Genomic DNA, 12316 nt, shown 5'->3' with positions numbered 1-12316 from the left:
ATAATATTCATCGATTAAGAAATCAAAAAGAAAATCGAAAATCGTCGCTCGAAATGCTTCAAGCACTCTTTTATACCCATCTCGCCGTGATTGTTGTGACCGATAATCAAACGCAAATTAGAGCTCTTTCTCTCTCGAAAACCGAAGCTAAGAAAAAACAAATTCGAGTTTCTAATACAATTTCCTAATTACAACGTATCCTCACCAAGCGTTAGATAGTACAATATTTATAGGACGAAGCCGTATAATACCGTTACCTTCCGAACGCCGCGCGTAAAAACCCTTTTTCCCACGCGTATACACACGGATACTCTCGTTAATACCCGCACACACACACGCGCGTGCAGCGTACATTATAAGCACACACAACTGGACCTAACGAACGCCTGGAAAACTTTTTCACCGAGTCCGACGCAATCATTTAAGCTCGAATTATACATATACCGAACTTTTTTTCCTTATCTAATGCAAGGAATATTAATCGCGCCTTCTCTTTTTTTTTTCTAAAAAACGAAAGTTGATACACCACGTCCCTCATCAGCAGCGCATCCCTAATAATTAATTAAGACAACGTGTATACATACACACACATATATACTGGGATAAGTGTACAGGTGAAACTTACGTCACTTAATGCACTCAGTTTAGTGGGACGACGAGCGAGAGAGATTTCTCAAAACACGCGCGCGAGGCGCCGTGTTCCAGCCGGGGGATTATTTTTTCGAGAGCTGCGCTGTGCTTTATTTAGGGCCATTAAGCGGCTTCGCGTGTTACAAGATAAAGCTTGATTGATAAATCGAAAATTTTCGCGAGCGTTCGACTTTTTTCGTGTATGTAGCTGTACAGGTGCCCCGATCGCGTATAGGAGGTAAAAATTGTGGGAGAGGGAAAAGTGGAGTAGTCTATCTTGTTTATTATGTTGAAACTCTTACAATTACAAATATACGAATTTGCAGCGTACCTCACTATTCTCAGCATGACCTTTTTGAAGCCCCATCAGCTCCTCTCACACTCCAATTCATCCGCTCTCCCAACCAAAAAAAAAACGACGCTCTTCAGCCGAGAGAGAGAGAGTTATATCTTAATGCAATTAAGGCGAGCATCTTCGAGCCTTACGCATCAGCCGCTTACACACACGCACACACACACACACATAACCCGTGCGCACGCAGAGAGCGTATATAATAAAAAGCGAGACGTCTGCGTGTCGGCGACTCCGGGAATAAATAAGCCCTGAGATACGGGGAAATATAATACCGATGTTTACATTAAAACTTGGTATTATTATATTAAGGATATCTTATTAACCCCGCGAGTCGTCCCGCCGCGACGAGGACGAGCGAGTCGTGTCCCATCGTGCAGTGTCTCAACCGCCGCCGCCGCCGCAGCGCCGGCGAACGAAATGACAACTCGGACAGCGATACTCTTACGATATAATTAAAGCACAGCTTGCTCCCCTCTCACGGCTTGTAATATACTTTACAACTATGTACCTGCAATCGCGACTCTTCTCCTTTTTTCATAAGCGCGTGTATGAAATAAAATCTGAAATATCGCCGTGTCGTCCGAAAGAAGTCGCGATGTCACTTCCTTAATTATCCCTAATTCTTCCCCTAATTGTAAATCGCGCGAGCGCGCTATTATCCTCTCTCTCTCTCTCTCTCACTCGCGGATTCGTTAGTCTCCTCAGCTGCGCTCGCTCGGTAACGTTACGTACGTATATAGTCTCTGTGTGTGCACGTATACGATGCACCTATGAAAGCCATATTTATGCGAGCGTAAAGCGATCGCCGGGTGGCGTGCCACAAGCCCCTTTCGCTAGAGCTCTCTCTCTCTCTCTCTCTCTCTCTCTCTCTCTCTCTCTCTCTCACTCGCGCGAGCGCGCACGATTAAACGCCTCGTAAAAAGCTGCACGCCTCAAAGACCTGCGCGCCTCGAAAATACCTCCAGAGAGAGCCTTCTTCTTCTTCTTCTTCGTCTTCTTCTTCTTCACACACATGCACGCGTAGCTATATGTATATGTACACACGGGAGGGGGAGGAGGGAAATCTCTCTGGGCTCTCGTTGATTGACAAAGCATCGGACACGTGTGTGTGTGTGTGAGTGCGCGGAGCGAGAACCGAGCGATGATTGCACAAGCCTCGCCTCTCTCTCTCTCTCTCTCTCTCTCTCTCTCTCTCTCTCTCTCTCTCTCTCCGCATGTCCGAGCGCGCTGTGAGGAGAGTAGGAAAGTTGTCCGCGCTCGCGCGTACCGGTCGCGGGGTTAGAGGTTCGCGAGGAGGCACTTGTTCGCCGCGCGAGCGCATATGCCGAGAGAGAGAGAGAGGATTTTTTTATGGATTAATGGTTTCTGCAAGAGCGAGCGCGCGCGAGAGAGGATGAGATGCCGAGCGCAGCGACACTCCGGCAGAGAGAGAGAGAGAGAGAGGGGGGGGGTGGAGGGTATTTTTTTACGCCGTATATTTCAGCTTTACGAGCGCCGCGGCGAAGCTCTTTCAGAATTTGTCAGGTTTAATTAGTCGGGTAATGAATTGACACTAAAGTTATAGTTTTTACAAGCGTTATGGGGCTGGATTTTTATATGCATAATATCCGTGCGATGCAGTCAGCGCGTGAGATTGCGGAGAGGCCTAATCGCGAGGGTATCTCTGTACGCGTGTGTTTGATGTGAGCGATCGGTGTGTGATTAATTTCTGTGATCCAGGTCTCCTGAGGTGTGCGAATTCTGAGTTGGACCAAACGCCAAATAGTTTGTGAGCATCATACGAAGCAGATCCTTCAGCCTTCATTCAGCCTTTTCTATTATGTCAGTCGCAGTTATGGCATGAGTGGCCCAACGGCCAATGGAACACAATTTCGGCATATAGGTGCGACAATAGCATTTATATACTCTGGGTTGGGCAGATTTAGGTGAGGAAAACGCTACGCCACCTATCTTTGCTGATAAGAAACACGCATCAAGAAAAATATAATATGTGTAACCATTAACCACTACATGAGCCAATAACAATTCCATCACTTTTTTAAGATGGGGTAAAAACGAACAATTCAAAGTAGCTGAATTAAAAACTAAGTAATTATATCTGTTTAATGACTAATAATCTATTTCTTAACGTAAAATATAATTAAAAAGGTAAATTACGTATGACAATCAAAAATCACGTTATAAATTCTTCACAACTAAAACTATCATTTTTTAAGAGAGAAAACTCTAGCAGTATAGAGACACTGCAATATTTTATAGTAATTATTACTGATAAATTTATAGGAAAAATTAGTGCAAAACTCGATAGTTTAGTTTAGAAATCGCTGCTTCTTTACTATATCCAAGTTGTAAACTATAAAAAGATTCCATCACAACCTGACGAATAGGGCCGAAAAATTTACTAAAAAGTGTAATAAACAACTACAAAAATATTCTTACATTTACAACGAAATTTTTAATCACTAACTATTTCAAATTACTACAGCGTATAGTGTAATATCTACTTTTTCGATTTTTCTCAGCGCGGAGAGTCGAAGCGGTACGCGTCGGTGCAAGTGTGATTTTGAGCAATTTTCAAAAACCACGAACAAAAAATTCGCTGCACACTACAAGCAAAGAAAAATTATATTTACCGGCTCCTAATGATTTCTCACTAGTCGAACATTTTTCAAAATAACTACACTGCTCATTTCCACAATATACACAAGCAGCGACGAGCGTCGCGTTAATGGATTACGCGCGCGCGCGCGTTTGAGAATTCAATTTTTCCCAACAATATTTCAAGGAGCCGTATATACATACTCTGGACGCGGAAAAAAGCGGCAGTGTCATTTTTCTATGCAGATTATTTACATAAGACGTGCGCTTACAATATGCCAGTACACTAGAGTGTCCGCGAAAGTTTGACAAACCTCGACGCTTATCCTCACACACACGTACGTATCGTATGAAATACTGCTGTACTTCGCTCGAACATATATTGCGAAATATTATTATGGTTAAACGATCGTAAGTTAATTTAAAAGAGCAGCGAATATTGAAATCGTACCGATTGCGTCAGGCCGGCTGACATCACGCGAGTATACATAGCAGATTAGACATCGTCGTGTTCTCTCTCGAAGCTGGAAATCCCGATGCATTTAATGAGTCAGTAATTAGTCCAATTTTTCCTGATTGCGCTACGGATAATCGTGATTAATACATTTCCTACTTATATTCCTCTCGAGTGTATATTATGGATACACCTATACGAAATTAAAAATCAATGATAGAAGCTGCGCTAGCCGAGTACAATAATATTGTGTTTTTTATTATATAAAGCTTTCGGTAAGAAGGTAATCTCTACTCGCTTGTACTTACTTTCATATAATGATCCATTCATAGCTTGTGTACATAATAACGCTTATCCTCAAGAGAGAGAGATTTCGCTCGCACACAGGTGTGAAAACGTTATTTTATTGTTTCAACGCGCCGTTAACGCTTTTCATCCAACGCACATGCCCACACAGGTGTTTTTCCGATCGCTTAAAAAAATTTTCCGAAACAGAAAAAAATTATTTCATCGGTTTACGAACGTTAAAAACAAGAAGCCTATACACAAAGTTCGGGCTAGCTCCTACACGCATTAAGACGTTAGCCTTTTATTGCGAGCGCATAAAAAATCCAGACGCGTAAAGTAATGGGCCCCAATAAAGAAAATACGCTCTCTCTCTCTCTCTCGCCTACGCGGGCGCGCGTGAGTAAAAAAAAGAAACATCTCCGCAGCGCAGCCTTTTTTCAACGGCTCAATAAACGCGTCCGGCGCGAGGGAAAAAATTATACAACCGCAATTAGGATAAAAAATAAAGAAACTATGTCGGCTACCCTCGGAGCCTTCTTTACAACACGCGCGCGCGCATAGCGCTCCTATATATGGGATAGGAAAAACTTAAAAAAAATGTTTTTAAGAGAATAGAAGCTGCGCGATAAGCGCGCTTGTTTATTTGGAGCGTTCATTATCGCTCGCTCCGAGTTCTCTATTTACGATATTTTTCACAAACACCGCCGCGGAGAGTCGGTAGACGCGGCTAATACCGACCGTAAAATCGCTGGAAAATTTTCGGCCTACCCCCGCATACTACTAAACGCACTACATAAGTATTTACGCAGTGCCGTTATAAAACTCTCACCCTGCCTGCACACAGCTGCTCCGAAATCGTTAAGGAGCCAACGGTACCTCTCTGTATTTTGGCAATATACCGCTTTAGTTTTCCACGCGCAGATCGTCTGCTGCGATGTTTTCCCGCCGCTGGAACATCGTTGTCTCTCTCTCTCTCTCTCTCTCTCTCGCTTATACTCTTGGAGCGCTCGACGGTAAAAGCGTACGGTACTCGGCTTTTTACGAGGGCGCGACCCGACGCGCTTAGGCGAAAGCTCACTGCGTGCCTCGTGCTCGGCTCTGTGTAGTAGATATAGGTATACCTGTGTGTGTATTGCGTATGCATATATAGCGAGGTGTGCACCGAGAGCGAACTAGACCCCGAAAATGTAGGTCACGTCGTAAAAATGCTAAGAAGCCGAAGGGGTTCTTCCGTCGGGGGACCGTTAGTTTCGGAGCTGACTTTTTCCTCTCGGCGTCTGGGCTGCATTCGTCGCCGCTTTCTTTTTTATTCCGGCTGTGTGATGGGATCCTTGTGCTGTGTTTTTTTCTTTTTTCTGGGACGGACTGTTTCACCCCCGGGGCGACGATTGTGCTGGAGTGTTTTAGAGGCAGTAGGGAGAGATTTGTTACCTGCGCGCGAGGAAAACTTTCTAATTTTGATGCTTTTCTTTTTTTTTTTTAGGTGCTCGGTGTGTTTTGTCAACAGATCGTTTTTTGACGGAGGGACGGACTGGGAAAATCGACGCTAAAAAGTCAGCCTGTTTTCCATTGTAAAAATGATCGCCGATTTGCCGTTCGATTTTCGGGCTGAAAAAAGTGGAAATGCTTTGAAAACTGTTACGAGTGCACAAGCAAAGTTTGGTTTTGATTTCTGGGTACGATATGAAAATATATCGGACTGGCTTTTCTCCCACCGCTTCAACTTTTTTATTTGCTTTCCTGGTGGAAATCCATTTTTCGCCCACCGATGAAACGCTTTTTCAAACATTTCTTAAGCATATTTTAGTGTAAACATGGCGTAAGATATTAATTATGCCATTTTTTAAGGCATTTTCAAGCTTATTAACATAGATTTGATTGATTAGGGCAAACTAATAGTTATTGGCTGGGAAAAAACTATGTAAAAATGCGCTCGGTCAAAAAAATAATGCGTGGTTGTATACATGACTTTTGTCTATACTGTAAATCACAAATAACTTAAAAACCAATCGAAATTTGTAAACTTCTTTGCATTCACTGTACGATACAAAAAGTTACAAAAGGTAAAGTCAATATTATGATTTTGAGTTTAGGTTTATTTTAGAAAATGATCAAGATATGCAAGAAAAAGCGTTTCATCACAAGCTAGTCGATAATTTCCAGCCTATTTTAAATATTCCAATTCCTATAATATCTTCTAAAATTTTTCACTCATGTTTGATATAAAAAAGGGGAATAACATTTTTTAATGAAATATTGCGGAAAAAAAGTCACTCGCGTACTAGGTTTCGACTAAAGGCAAAAAATTAATGGTGACTGTTTTTATTTATCTAAAATGAAGTTCAATAATCCGACTTTTGAAAAAAGCTTTTAAGTATTTCTGACATAAAAAAAACAACTGGTTTTAGGGCAAAAAAAAAACTATAAAACTCGCATACCAAACATGAATGCAACATTCGAAAAAATAATGCAATCAAAACCAATATCGTCAAGAAGCAAAATAACCAAGTACACTCACACCGAAAAGTCCGAAACTACAAATAATATACGATCCCCGCTAAATCTATAATCACCGCAAACATCCTAATTTTACCCCCGTCAAATATTCAGTAACCGCATCGTCGTCGAGCTTGTAAATAAAATATTTGCAAACACAAACGCTCCGGCACATCCCCCATCAGCCCGCAAAACTGTTCATCATTCAGCCATACATTACGGAATAATGCCGGCAATTAAGAGGGAAAAACCGGCCAATCCAGGTACACAGCAAGGAAGCGCAAACACAATCTCGCACGAGTCCACACCCTCTTGCGCGCGCAGTCGAGCTAACCCCGCAGGCAAAAGAGACAACGCCGGGGACCGATAGAGAGAAAGGAGGCAAAGACTCGGAAATGATCACCCGACTCTCTCTCTCTCTCTCTCTCGCCAGTAACGCCTTTTCTCTGCTCTACTGCTCCGCCTCTCGCCAACCCGTCCTCTCTCTCTCTTCCTCTTTCTGCCATGTTATACAGCTCTACTCCGCGTATACTGTCCCAAACGCTCGCCCAACCGATTTTCCGCTCGCCCCGGGGGGTGAAACTACGCCGAGAGTTTAGTGCAGAAAACTCGGCTGTTTCTATTATTATTACTGTACGCTGGGCCGTAAACGCCTTCCTTCCGCACGGCCCTTATACACCCTGGGCACGTTGTCGACAGGTACGCACTCCGCAGAGGGTTAACAATCTAGGTATATAAACATCCTAGTCACGTATTGTCACCACAATACACTCGGCGCATCTGGATCTCAGGACAGCCTCATCGGACCTCGTAAAGCCATCATCCGACGGTCAATAATCGATTCGATTCTTCCGCTGGACCTCCGAGACTCGCTTATATGCATACCTGGACGACATATGCAACTTTTGTCGCCCCCGCCGAGGCTGTACCATTATTCCAAGGGTACAGCGCTGCGTAGCATTTTTTTTTTTCGGCTTTACTACCGCTACGGCGACACGCCAATAAAACGATCGATCGCGTCCTGGGAGACGCGTTTTTTTTTACGAGACTTTTTAAGGTTGACAATTTCGGAGATCCGACGGGATTTTTACAGCTACGCGCAAAAAAACGAGGCCGAGAACTTATACAATAAAGAAATAAACGCGAGATTGCCCGGGAAAGAGAGTAGTTTTTCCGGCTTCGGATTTTTTTTTCTCTCGCCTTTTTAGCGTCGGGGGTTCGGAGACCCATTAACTTTACGGCCGGCAAGCGGGCGTGATTTTTTCCACGCAGCGCATCAACGTCAATTAAAGAAGCGTCGCTCAGATTTACACTCCTCTCTCTCTCTCTCTGGCCGCGCAATTATGATTTGATTAAACTGATAAAAGTTTATTTTCCGCGTAAATCGCCGAGCCGATTTTTCACAGCGTTCGCGCCGCGGATGATAAAAGTTGCACAATAAAGCGAGTTATTTTTTTCCGAAAGCTTGTAAGCGGAAAAGCCGTAAAAGTGTTGGCGCGGGCCTAAGAGCGCGTTAATAGGCTCTTTAAGATTGAAATATGCTTTATTAAAGACGCTTGGGCTTATGTAAAAGAACGCGCCGGCGCGAGAGATTTCTCCCGCGAGATCGCCAATGACAATAAAAAATAAGGAAAGAACAAGCGAAAGTCCTGTATATCCAAATATTCGTCCAATAAATCCCGGACATCTCTCTCGCGGAGCGAGTGTAGTACAGTACGAGAGCAGTAAAAGGCGCGTCATTAACGGGCCCGAGAGCCGTTAAACGACGACAGTAGAATTCCATCGCGAGCGGCGCGAGAGGATCGGAGAACGATCTCCTGCGCTGCGCATCGTCACGTCCGATAAATCTGACTTTACGCCCCGGCGGCGAGTAATCGCATCGGAAATTGAGTCAGATATATTCGGCCGGTACGCGCCGCAGCGCTAACAACTCGCACGTACTAGACGCTCATCTCTCTCTCTCTCTCTCTCTCTCTCTCTCTCTCTCTCTCTCTCTCTCTCTTCGATTCTCAAGCTCCGATATGTATTACGCTCCTCCTTATATTCGCGAGAGGAGTCTTTCGATCTCCCGTAATCTCAGCTTCTCTCACGCGACTCCTTCCTCATTCTCCGATTTCTTTCTCTCGCGAGCGGCCAGCTGTACATGGACACTTTGTTTCTTCCCTTCTTTTCTATATACAACGGCTCTTATATGCGCGGCTAGCACCTCTCGCTCCCATACTTAATGTACTGTTCCCTCATTCTCGTTATCCTCTCGCCGGCTCTTTCTCTCCTCGTCTTCGTATCGGTAGGCTCTGCAGTGTGCGCTGTATAGAGAGAGAGAGAGAGAGAGAGAGAGAGAGAGACGAACATGATGTTGCAAATCGGCAAGCGAGCCTTTCATCTCTCTCTTTCTGACTGGGAATCGCGGCGATCGGTAAGATTTTTCCGAGGCGGACGTGTGCGCGAGCTCATTTGTAGGCCAGCGCGTCGCGGCGAATGTTAAATTGCCCTTTGACAAGTTCTCTCATTACGATCGCCGGAGCGTCGTTCGTCTTCCCTCCGCGACAATGATAATGGTTATAAGTGTACTGGGAGTTGCGCTGAGGGATGGGGAGAGGGAGAGAGAGAATCGAACGTGTCAACGAGGTACTTTGTGAGAGGGACTTCTTCTTTTTCTCCGCGGTGATTCGTGTACTTATTCTTTGGTGGAGATGGAGGAGCTTGCGAGGTGTGTGAAACTTTGTGGGGAGATGCTCTCGACTGTTATTCGATGCAGGTGAGGAGGTATGCTGTTTATTACATGAAATCGTTATAATAAGCCTAGCAGAAAAGTTAACGATTAGTTAGCTAATTTTTGGGTAATTTCCCTCTTAAGAAAGCGATTTCGGAAAATTAAAGCTGAAAATGGATCCCTGGTAGCAAATGGCCGATAAGTTCTGGCCCGTTGCCCTAGCGACTCGGTAGAAATGAAACCCAGAATTCGTCGAGAAATATGCGTAGTTTCTACGCTGAAATCCGAGTAGCAGAAGTTCTCTTAATTTTTTGCGCATGCGCGTACACGGAAAAACTTTTGGCACTCTGGGTAGTCCGAAACTCTTGGTGTCTAAGAGATTCCACTTTTGGGTCCCCCATTCTGGCATGCAGGCCGAGATGGGCCGAGATGCAGGCTTCCCCCACCACCGTTTTCTTTGCGTGCGTAAACACGCTCGCGTGGTGGGGGAATGGCTTACATTCGGGAGTTGGGCGCCCCAGGCTTCCAAGTTCGAGTCTCTGTACATCCGTGAATCTCGGATGTATAGAGCTACCAAAATAATATAGCGTAGAGTCAAAACCGCGTCGTGAGGACTCTAAATAAATTATGTTTATAATTTTTAGAGCTCCCAGGGTACCAATACTAGAAGTATATGACGCGTATTGTAGAGGCTGTCTGCTATGTTATACAGCAGAATAGCATAGCAGACAGAACTACAGTTTTCACAGTTTCAGTCAATGTTGAATGATGAATATTTAGCCCATTGATTCATCTAGAATGATTTTGAAGGGAAAATATGATTTTCAAAGTGCCCATTAAGAGTGAAAACCTATCCCTACACATGCATACTGTCATATATGACAGTATGTACAAGCATGCTGTACTGACTGACTTTGTATTATTCAAGTGCAATTACTGTGTGAAAAGTGTCATCGATGCTCAAAGTCACCAATGATGAGGTTTCCACAGGTATTTCAATCTCATCAGTATGCGAGCCAGTTTCTGTCAATGTTCAAGTACTATCATTATCATGCTAAATCCATGATATTGAAGTTTGATGTCTGTTCTTTTGCGTTGAGACTTGTTCAATTATTTAGAAACAGCCTGCCATCTCAGTTTTCACTTAACAGTCTTGGCTCGGCTTTGCACCCTGAACCCTATGGCTTTGGCGGCAAAAATACAGGTGGGTCTATACATGAAAGTTGAATTCATATCAGCTAGAATGAATTCCACTCAATATACTGTTTCAACATACCAATACAAATTAAATTGCAAAATTTCAGCTCTCTAACTGTGATAGTTTTCAAATGAGAGCCAAAATAAAATTGTGAAAAAAGTAATCGAAATCAATCAAATTTGATTTTGGTCTCACTTGAAAACTATCATATCTAGAGAGCTGAAATTTTGCAACTTAATTTGTATTGGCATGTTGAAAGCGTGTATAAAGTTGAATTCATTCTAGCTGATATGAATTCGATTTTCATGTACAGAGCTATCTGCATTTTTTGACGCCGAAGCTATAGGGTTCAGGGTGAAAACCCGAACCAAGACTATTAAGTAAAAACTGATATGGCAGTCTGTTTCTAAATAATTGAACAAGTCTCAACGCAAAAGAACAGATATCAAACTTCAATATCATGGATTTAGCATGATAATCATAGTACTTGAACATTGACAGAAACTGGCTCGCATACTGATGAGGTTGAAATATCTGTTCAAACCTCATCATTGATGACTTTGAGCATCGATGACACTTTTCACACAGTAATTGCACTTGAATAATACAAAGTCTGCAATAATACTGCCATGTAAGAGAGCATGTATGTGTAGGGTTAGGTTTTCACTCTTAATGGGCACTTTTAAAATCATATTTTCCCTTAAAAATCATTCTAATTAATAGGGTATATATATATTCATCAATTTATGAATATTTTCAAACAATGTCATTGCAGAGCAGGATCATTGGTGTGAAAAGTAAGGTTATATGAACAAATCATAGTGGAGAAAAAATTCTACCGAGATTTCTTCCAGAAATCATGTCTGATTTATCGGGGTTTTCATCTAGATTCTACTCTGAAACCCTGCTAGATTTGAAAAATCTCGGTAGCTTTGAGGTACTTTCTCGAGAACACTGCTACCAGAGATTGGTTGATTCTAATGAATCGAGAAATGTGATTGCTCATCTAAAAACTTGCCATGATTGGTTGTTTTAATGGCGCTGAATTTGAAAATTCTAACCTCAAATCTTAGCGAAAAAAGAATGATTGCGATATTATATCGAATGTATCAAAATATATATCGAATCGAAATCACTTTTTTGTTCGTAGCAACCAATCAGAATCATGTTATAAATGCTTTAGATCAACTCCAAAAGTTTCTTAACAGAGTATCTAACCAAGTAGTGTATACTGCACTGCGATCGGCTGTTCCTCTTCGCGCAAAATCTTTACATTTACGAATTCTTAACCTAAAAAAGTAAAATTTTTAGAATATGTGAGAAGAACGCGCGATCCACGTCCGATATCTGTTTACGTTCTTCTAACCTCAAAAACACTTTCCCTGCACAAGGTACACGTTATATACTATTTTGTACATAAAAATATTATATTCTTGAATCATACCATACCATCCATATTTTATCAGAGCCTTCAAAATTGATTTAGTAGTCCACCACCACCGATCTCCTCACCCCACCCAGTCACGCGATAATTTTTCCGGAAACGCATATCAGCTCTCCCCCTCACAGCGCTGCAATTTCGAT

This window comes from Nasonia vitripennis, chromosome 4 (genome assembly GCF_009193385.2).
Source record: "Nasonia vitripennis strain AsymCx chromosome 4, Nvit_psr_1.1, whole genome shotgun sequence".
In the NCBI taxonomy this organism is placed as follows: domain Eukaryota; kingdom Metazoa; phylum Arthropoda; class Insecta; order Hymenoptera; family Pteromalidae; genus Nasonia; species Nasonia vitripennis.
Note: the sequence above shows the minus strand (reverse complement) of the source record.